This window comes from Dromiciops gliroides, chromosome 4, assembly GCF_019393635.1.
Source record: "Dromiciops gliroides isolate mDroGli1 chromosome 4, mDroGli1.pri, whole genome shotgun sequence".
In the NCBI taxonomy this organism is placed as follows: domain Eukaryota; kingdom Metazoa; phylum Chordata; class Mammalia; order Microbiotheria; family Microbiotheriidae; genus Dromiciops; species Dromiciops gliroides.
This window is the reverse complement of record NC_057864.1, coordinates 106,756,813-106,766,972: the sequence shown is the minus strand read 5'-3', so window position 1 is coordinate 106,766,972 and position 10,160 is coordinate 106,756,813.

Genomic DNA, 10,160 nt, shown 5'->3' with positions numbered 1-10,160 from the left:
TGGTATTTTGAGATGAAATTGACAAGGGAAGGTTTTTTTTTTAAAAATTAAGAATATGGGAGCTTATTTGTAGGCTTGAAGGAAGGTGCTAGAAGTGGTGGATTATTTTGGTTGATATAGGGTGGCTAGATAACAGAGTAGATAGAACATTGTCCCGCAGAGTCAGGAAGACTTGAGTTTAAATCTGACCTCAGACACTTACTAGCTGTGTGACCCTGGGCAAGTCACTTAACCTGTTTGCTTCACTTTCCTCATCTGTAAAATGAGTTGGAGAAGAAGATGGCAAATTGCTGTAGTATCTTTCCCAAGAAAATCCCCAATATAGTCACAAAGTATTGAACCCAACTCAACAACATTCTGTCTGGTAACAAACTCCTAGCAGAAAGTTTATGGAATTAAAACTACACAGAAAAAACAGCAAAGGGAAGCAGTTCCTAGAGCATAATCCTAACTTTTTGAATACAGAGGTCATTGACCACTGTTTCTACTCATTCTGAGTGTAACTGTGACCTCCCATTTTTGTTGGTCACTGAGAATTGTCTCTCAGAAATCTATTTTTGCTTATATCCCACAATTGTCTCTGAGGACCATTTAAAACAAGAAGCTTGGATAGGAATCACCAAAATAAAAATGGCAGCCAAAAATCAAAGGAAAAAAATCCTGTTCCCTAACACAGCTTGTTTTTTGCATGACAGGGAGGCAAAGTACCATGAAAATCACTCCTTCTGGTACCAGTTAAATTAGTGTTTATTTAGGTCTGAAGGAATAATTAGATTGTAAACTTCTTTAGGGCTCCTTGTCATTTACTTCTTTTTGTAGCTGTTTTACTTAGGACAGTGCTTGGCATATAACGGGTGCTTAATAAATGTTTATTAAATGAATGAAAACAGGAGAATCAATTAATCTCGTCTATCATATTTTCTTTCTTTCTTTTTAAAATCTAACACTGTTGGGGCAGCTAGGTGGCGCAGTGGATAGAGCACCGGCCCTGGAGTCAGGAGTACCTGAGTTCAAATCTGGCCTCAGACACTTAACACTTGCTAGCTGTGTGACCCTAGGCAAGTCACTTAACCCCAATTGCCTCACTAAAAAAATAAAAAATAAATTTAAAAATCTAACACTGTTTATTGCCTTTAGTAGAAGTAATAAATGGTATATTCCATTTATTTTATTTTTTAAATTAAAGTAAATTTATTTTTTGTTACATTTTAAGTTCCAAACTTTTTTCTTCCCCCCTTCCTCCCTCCCTTCTTATCCCACACCAGAAAAGGCCACCATTTCACACACACACACACACACACACACATAATTTATTTATACACACACACACACACACACACACACACACACACACTAAGTATGTCTATTTATCAGTTCTTTCTTAGGAGGTGGTTAGCATTTTCCTTCATAGTTGATTAGTATTTATAATACTCAGAATAACTTACTCATTCAAAGTTGTTCTTTGAGTAATATTGCTTACAGTATACAATGTTATCTTGGTTCTGCTCATTGCATTCTTTATTATTTCATTCAAGTCTTTCCATGTTTTTCTAAAATCAACCAGCTGATCATTTCTTAAGTCTATCGTATTTTCTACAATTAACAGCAATTTATGTCTTAATGAGTGACTTTTTGGTAACCTACCCAACACGCCTATGAGGAAGAAGAGTCTGTGCATGTGCAACCTAATTAGATTTATTACATGATATTCTTTATAGCCAGAAGAAGTATCAGGAGAATTAGAGCTAGTTCCTCAGGTTTGTTTCTCAAATTGAGTTTCCACTAACTAGCTAATCAGTTAACAAAGAGGCTCTCAGTCTTTACTCAGCTCACGTCTGGGAAAGAGACAGCTCCCCAGATAGTTGATGGAGGTTGCAACATTACTAATAGCTTATTGGCCTTCTCTTTTTAGAGAGAATAGGTCCCATTTCTAAGAGGTCAATGATGTTTCAGTTTTCCAGTTCCCAAGTTCTGTATTTTAAATCGGCAATTGGCTGATTAGGAGGGCAGATATAACAGTAGCTATAAATCTGGGGTGTAAATCAAGATAATGACAAACAGTAAATTGCATAGGCAAGCAGGAAAATAAAGTTAGTATGAACCTGAGCATTTTAAAAGAGTTTTCTTTATCTCCAAGTAAATTAATTACTGGCAAGGAAAATGGCCTTGAGGCATGTCCCTTTGTTGCTTGGTCTGTTTCTAAAAATGATTAGAGAAAAAGGAAAAGAACTATGTTCTAAAATATTTACAGCAGCTCTCTTTGTGGTGACAAAGAATTGGAAATTGTGGGGATGCCCATCAATTGGGGAATAGCTGAATAAGTTGTGGTATATGATTGTGATGGAATATTACTGCGCTATAAATAATGAGCTTGTTGAATTTAGAAAAATATGGATAGACTTGCACAAAATAATAAAGAGTGAAATGAGCAGAAGCAAGAGAACATGCATATAGTAATAGCAATATTGCTTTAAGAACAACTTTGAGTTTGGGGGCAGCTAGGTGGCACAGTGGATAGAGCACCGGCCCTGGAGTCAGGAGGACCTGAGTTCAAATCCAGCCTCAGACACTTGACACTTACTAGCTGTGTGACCCTGGGCAAGTCACTTAACCCCAATTACCTCACCAAAAAAAAAAACACCCAAAACTTTGAATGATTGTCATTTTGATTATTATAAATACCCAATTTAACTACAAAGGACATATGAAGACCCTATCTGCATTCAGAGAAAGAACTGATAAATATAATTCTGTATAAAATGATTATATATATGTATACACAAATTATATATAAATATATATATACATGCATACATACAGATACATACATATTTGTGTCTAATGGTAGCCATCTCTGGGGCAGAGCAGGGGGAGGGAAGGAAGAATAAAAGGGAAAAAAATAAATTTACATGTTAATTTTATTATATATTTAAAGGAAATAGCAGGTTGTATAGAATGGATTTGCAGTTTGTAGTCATCTTTTTAAAATTCTATGATTTTATGGAAATTCTTGTTTTATTTCATAAATTAAAAATAAAATAAATAATATTTTATTAAAAAACCCAATAAGACCTTTGCTCAAGGAATTTACAGTTTTCTCTAGATACATTTTTCTAGCCACCTGTTCCACTTCATTCACAAATGAAGGATAGGATTTGCAGTTTGAAAAAATCCTAACAAATCTATCCTTATGGATCTATTAAGAACAAGGACATAGAAATGATAAATCAGACATTGTGAAATGCATTATGACTGTCACAACTTAGCTAACCCTAACAGAGAGACATAAATAAACATGAAAATGTATTTTACCTGGTTCAGCCATACTTTAAGAGAGCTGAATTTCCCTGGATCTGAAAATGTAGTTGGCAATGTGAATATCAGGGCTTCAACCAATGAATTATCATAGAATCCTTAGAGGTCACAGAACTAAACAACCAAAGAAATTGGAAGAGACTGAGGATTATTGTGAAGACATGATAGATGAAGAGGTACTAAGAAGAAACTTAAGTACTCTGAGGGTTACAGTTCAGGCAGGTAATTACTCACAGGCTTGTTTTCTTAACCCTACAGTCCAATAGGTGGCTTAAGGTATACAGTAGGACATGTACCCTGATCAGGAGCCCAGCTCCTCTGGGTCTCACCCTTATATTTGATTATTGTTGATGGGCAGAGTTGGAGGGTGACCACTCAATGGTCTGGTTTGCAAACCTTTCTTCCCCCTATGAACTAGAAAGGACACTGTGATTAATAGTTTGCAAATCTTCCATACCTGCATTTGATGAAATTTGCTGAACTGATGTTTTGCTAACATATATTCCTAACTCTAAATGTAGCTGATCAAGTCCATTGTTGGGTTCGTAGGAATATTCCAGCATGTGGGTTGGTCAGTCAGTGGTAAAACATGCAGTCACTTCTTGTCAGCTAAGACCTAGTAATGGGCCAGTTCTCACAATTATTTAGTCTAAATTCTTCTTAAAGCATGTCCCAGCAAATGATTGTCCAGCTTCTCCTTAAACATTGCCAAAGATGGAGAAATTCACAATTGGCAAGGCAAGCCATGCTAATTAAGATTATGTTTTTTTCTAAAATTGGGACATCCCATGGAATATTGCAGACCTATCCTTCTTGATTCTGACTAACCATATGGGAGACTTTGCACTTGGGAATGATAAATCCATGGTTGCTTCTGGCCATGGGATGAATCAATGCTGAAAGAAATTGGAGCTTTGGTGTAATACAAAAAACCATGAGTGTTCTCTTGGTTCTTCCCTCTTCCCCTTTGTCAACAACAGGGGGTAGCTGGGTGGCACAGTGGATAGAGCAATGGCCCTGAATTTGGGAGGACCTGAGTTCAAATCTTACCTCAGATACTTACTAGCTATGTGATCGCGGGCAAGTCACAACCTCAACTGCCTTAAACATCCAGGGCCATCTCCAGTTGTCCTGATATTTATCTTGCCACTGGACCCAGACGGCTCCGGAGGAGAGAGTGAGGTTCATGACCTTGCATAGTCCTCCCTCGCTTAAATCCAATTCAGTGCAAATCATGACATCACCCCAATGTCATGGCCCTCTTCGAGGATGAAGGATGAAGGTCAAACCATAACAATAACATCAATGACAGCATCATGCCTCTGTCAGGAGCTCTAAGCCATAATAAGAACTCACATTTATTGAAGTCAACAAATACTTGAAAGTTCACAAATTGCTATCCTTATAATAACCTTGTTAGGTAAGTAGTATTTGACAATGTTTAATTATTATTGTAAACTTAAAAAAAACCCAAACTGGTTTGTTTTAAAATCCCCAACTACTACATGGATGGAAACAATATATCTTATTTTTAAATCTCATTATACAGCAGTGCAAACAGATATATCATTTATTCACATGTAATGAAACAGTTTAGCAAATTGGACAGTATAAAAATCATCAAACATTCATTTTTATTTAGGGAAAATAAGATTCTCTTCATAAATCATGAACATGTGAATGTTCACAGTACGTATGTAAAACTTCCACTCACTGATGTAAATAAATAAATATTAAATTACAAGACGACAAAATATACAATTTGGCTATGAATACATTATTTCAAAAGTACAGAACCTTTTTCTTTAAAAAAAAGTCACTTTTATACAATCTCTGGATGTAAAAATAAAACTGGTTTAACTTAGGCACTAAGTCAGAAGCGTCCTTTTCAAAGGCTTTTTTCCCCCTCAGATATATTATAGACAAAAGCACCAGCTGATGTATTCTACTGAAAGGAGAAACCTGCAATTCCTTGTTTCTAGAGTTCTGGTTGAGCCAAGAACACCAAGAAAGTCATAGATTATCACACTTTCCCTTTGTTATTTATGTTAACATCATTAGTCAGATCCTAAGGACAATGGGAAAAGATGATTAACTTTTCATTTGGGTTTTCTTCTTTTGAATGTGATCAACAGAAAGGAAGATTTGACAATTCAGTTCTATTTCTGGTAGTTTTGTATGAAGTGTGACAAAATCTCATCCTGATATTAAAAAAATTACTCTTGATGCCTAATTAAAGTTTTTTTTTAAAGATTGAAGATTTCTGTTTTTGATACCGTTAGAAGGGGAGGCGTGGGGGAAATGCCATGCAGCTAAAGTGAAGAAGCAGGTGTACTGACCTTAGAGTTAAGAGAATTAAAATAGCATCAAACCGTCAGTGAACTCCTTCTGATTTTGAATGGATTTTGGTTGAGTGTTTTTTGGGTTTTTTTGCTGACTCATGTTCTAAGGTAAGGAAGATTCAGTCATTGGCTGCACACTTAGAAAAAAGGGAACAGTCTGTTACCTGCAAATTGCTAGTGTTTTCAGGAGGCTTAGCTGGCTTCAGAATAAGATTATGAAACTGATTCCTTTCTTAACTTCATTCAAATGCCAAGCCCAATAAGAAAATTCCATTTGCAGAAAGGTGGGTGGTTATGGCGAAAATTACATCCATTTCTCATGAAAGCCCTAGCGAAACTAGATAGTCTGTGCAAAAGAATTGTCTTCCTTAACTCTTCTTTTTCGCTGTTAGTTAGCCAGTCGTTAATAGCTTCACAATCAGCAATGCCAAGATTATACATGTATTTCCTGAAAAGTTAAAAAAAATCAACACAGGATCACAGATTGTCTGCTTTTTTTCAACTAAAGAGCACTGAATTAAGCATTAGTTTTGTAAGGTTAGTGGGATAAAACATCAAGCATTGAGCACAAAGCATCTTCATTAAAGGGAAAATTGTAAATAATGGAAAAGCAGGTCACCAGGCATTATGGATAACTTTTTTTGGAGGCACCTTTGTCCATTTAAAATAGGAGAATTTGAGTAATACAGAAAAAAATTAAAACACATTTTCTGGTTGAGAAGTTCTTTCAGATAAGCAATATACTATGGAAGTAAGGCATGGTGTGTACCATGCATGCATGTGCAATGTGTACTTATATGAGGTAGTTCAGCAGAGCATTGCATAGAACAGAATGCTGGACCTAGAGTCAGGTTATTAACCTGAATTCAAATTTGACCTCAGAAACTTAGTAACTGTGTGATTCTGGACAAAGCACTTCTGTGACTTAATTTCTTGATCTGCAAAGTGGGAATAATAATAGCTACTATATCCCAGGGTTGTTGAGAGGAAGAAATAAGATAATATTTGTAAAGTGCTTTGCCAACTTTAATATGATATATAAATACTAGCTGATATTGTTGTTATTTATTTGAAGAAGTACATGGTGGAAGAAAAGGAGCCAAATTCTGTTCTGCTCTAATTAATGCTTCTCAGATATCTTTCAAAAGCTCCAAAAATACCTATAAAAGTTAGTATTTTTTAAAAGCATCTAAAACCCTAAAAGGTTAGTATTTTTTTTAAAAAAATTAAAAGTTAGTATTTTTAAAAAAGTACCTGAAACCCTAAAAACTGCCAAGAAAAAGAAGTAACATGTTAAACTCAGGCCTATTAACAGCATTCCATTTTCAACAAGCAGGATAATGAAAATAAGCTCTAATATACAGCCCTCTTTTTTGCTGGCATTAATTACTATAATAAAAACAGATTAAGATAAAAGCTGTATTGCAGAAATGTAAATAATTAATAAATAAACATTCTAATGATGTGTGTGTTTAGTCAAGGGAAGGAAACCAGAATGGAAGCATTATCTGATAGTAAATGTCAGAGTATGGAAAAAACAATATAAATATTCTATATGAAATATAGAATATATGTATAGAATGCAGAATGTAGAATAAATGTGAGATTTAGAAAATTCCCAAGTCAGTTCTGTTGACTAATGTTTTAGGAGCTGCAGAAAAATGCCATGATAAGAACAGACCTTTTTTTATTTTACCAAGAGTTCTTACTTTTGTGGGCTTGCTGGTGTCCATTTTATCAGGTAAGAGAACATTAAGTTCTTTGTTGATCTCATGAATATTGTAAGAGCTGAATAGCAGAGGAGGGAAAATAGCTAAGTGAATTAGGTAAGGGGTATTTGTAATCAAAATGAAAAATCCAATCATTCTTTGCAGTATTTATCCCATTCCCAAACAAAATTGTCAACACACAAAAGTCACTAACACACTCATTGGACTCAGAATCTTAAAACTGGAAAGGATCTTAGCGATGATTTAATCTACCTTCCCTCAGATTTAGAGATGAGGAAACCAAGACTCAGTAAAGCTGGTGATGTAACTAGTTAGTAAGGGACCCAAGATTAAGACCCAGATCTCCTCAGTTCTTATCCAAATGACCTTCTGTTAAACCAGTTCACTTCCTTTGAAGTAAATCTGGTTAACTGTTGATAAGAAGCTGAAAACAGGTCAACTTTAACTTCTTGAAGTCCATTTTTGATTACATTTTTTAATTAAAATTCCCTTCATTAGTAGTTTTCATGAATGTTCCCTATGCTTAGGAAATCAGGTTTGCTTGCTATAAAACAATACATTGTCGTGAAAAGAACCCTGGGGTGAGTGTCCAAAAGTTGGGTTTTTAATCTATCTACTTATTTAACTATTTATGCATGGTAATGAGGGTTAAGTGACTTGCCCAGGGTCACACAGCTAGTAGGTGTCAAGTGTCTGAGGCTGGATTTGAATTTAGGTCCTCCTGAATCCAAGGCCAGTGCTCTATCCACTGTGTCACCTAGCTGCCCCCAAAGGTCAGGTTTTTTAAAATATCAGTCCTACTACCTACTAGCCTTTCTCATAGGTAAAATTAGGATACTGGACTTGAAGAACTTTATTGTCCTTTCTGCTCCAAGTCCTGTGAGCCTATCTGTGATAGTACAAATGTTGCCACACAGAAGATATACTAAAGCACAAATACATGCCTCCAGAAGTGTTTTTCTTCATAGGAAAAAAAAGGAATGATATAGAGGCATTCTAATGGAATCAGTTATCAATAGAATATGATCAGCTTTTAAAGTCAATGAGGAAAAACTGGCAATTCTTCCCTACCCTTACCCCCCCCAAATCACTGGGTTTTAGGTGATGAGTGAATAATATGAGCACATTGTAAAAAGAAATCAGTAAGGAATATAAGAAATTATTTTAAAAGTTATGGCTAAAAATTGTATTTCTAGAGAAACTACTGAAAGGCAGCTAAACCAACATCACTTAGGTACTTTTACACATGACTCAGAAGTATATAGAGTAAAAACTATAGTCAGACTGTTCAGAAGTAATCTCTAAGCAGTATGGTATGGTGGATAGGGTATTGGAGATGGAATCATGAAGATCTGGTTTCAGATGCTGCCTCAAAGCTATGTGATCCTGGGCAAGTAACTTAACCTCTCTGTGCCTCAGTTTCCTCAACTTTAAAATGAGGAAGAACTGGATTCAATGATATCTAAGATCCCTTCCAGCTGAAAGTGAATGAAGATCTCCTCACCTGAAATTTTCCAGAAAAGGTAACTAAATAAAAAAAATTAAAGTAACTAAAACATTTAAAACAATCAAACTATTTGATCTGCGTTTTAAATGACTAGTCATGAAATTTAAATACAGTTGATTATCAATTACATTTAGATGTTTCAAATTAGTTTTAAACAAACAAAATATTTCAGGGCCTGGAGGATGGTCAAGATCTCTCATTTCATCAGTGTAGGGAATTCTTGATTGAAAATATTTTACCCCACAGATATTGCAGGGAACTTGTCTGCTTGATAATTGATTAATGATAAATTAAATGATAATTAATCATTGATTATGGCCTTATCAATTGCCTGGGTTATTGAGAAGTTAAGTGATTTTCCCATGGTCACCCAGTTCATGGGAAATGAGCCTGGAGCCCACAGATTCTGCCTAAAGCAAAATCCTAATGTCTAATAAACACTAACTTGTGAGATCTTAAGACTCTCAATCAAAGCACCATGAGAAAACCAAACATATTTATTGATTAGCAAGCAGTTCCATTCAGAAGCAGACCCAAACACAGTATCTACAAGATTGTTTTCCTGTTTCAAGTGAGTGAAGGTTGTGAAACTCACAACCGTCATGAAGTAAAGTGAAGAATTACTGGAAAATTTGAACATTTAGCAGTTTTCCTTTTATGTATCAGGAAAAAACAAATAAACCACCCTTGTTTTAAAATTTCTTTGAATTACTAGTGCAACTTTAAATAGAGCTCTGTGTGGCTGCATATACTTGGGTCATGATTACAGTCTTAAAGAGAGTAATTAGAGATTGTTTATAGAAAGAAGAAATGGCATTCACACATCAAAGGCACAATAATAATCTGAAAGTTTTTGGTAGGGGTAGCACTCCATCCAAGTTTTATGGGGAAAGATGCTAACAAATCAAAAGTGGAAAAGGACTTTTGGGTTTTGGCTCACCCTGATTTCCCAGAGTTACAAAGAAGTTTGATGAAAACCGGAAGTACTATTAGAACAGCCATTACTATGAGACCAACACCAATTCCTTAAAAGAAAAACATTTTGGTAACCAAGTTAGGCGTGGAAAGAAAAAAACAAACAAACATTAAATGTGGTATCTTGATTAAGAAACATGTTGTTCTGAAACAATTAAAAATCAAACAAAATAAGAGAAATGAGCCAGACATGTCTAACAGCATTTCTCAAATTATCTTGTCCTTCCACTTTTAAAATTAAATGTTGATATACTCCAGTGATATCTGATCAAGTTTTGATTGGCAGAATTA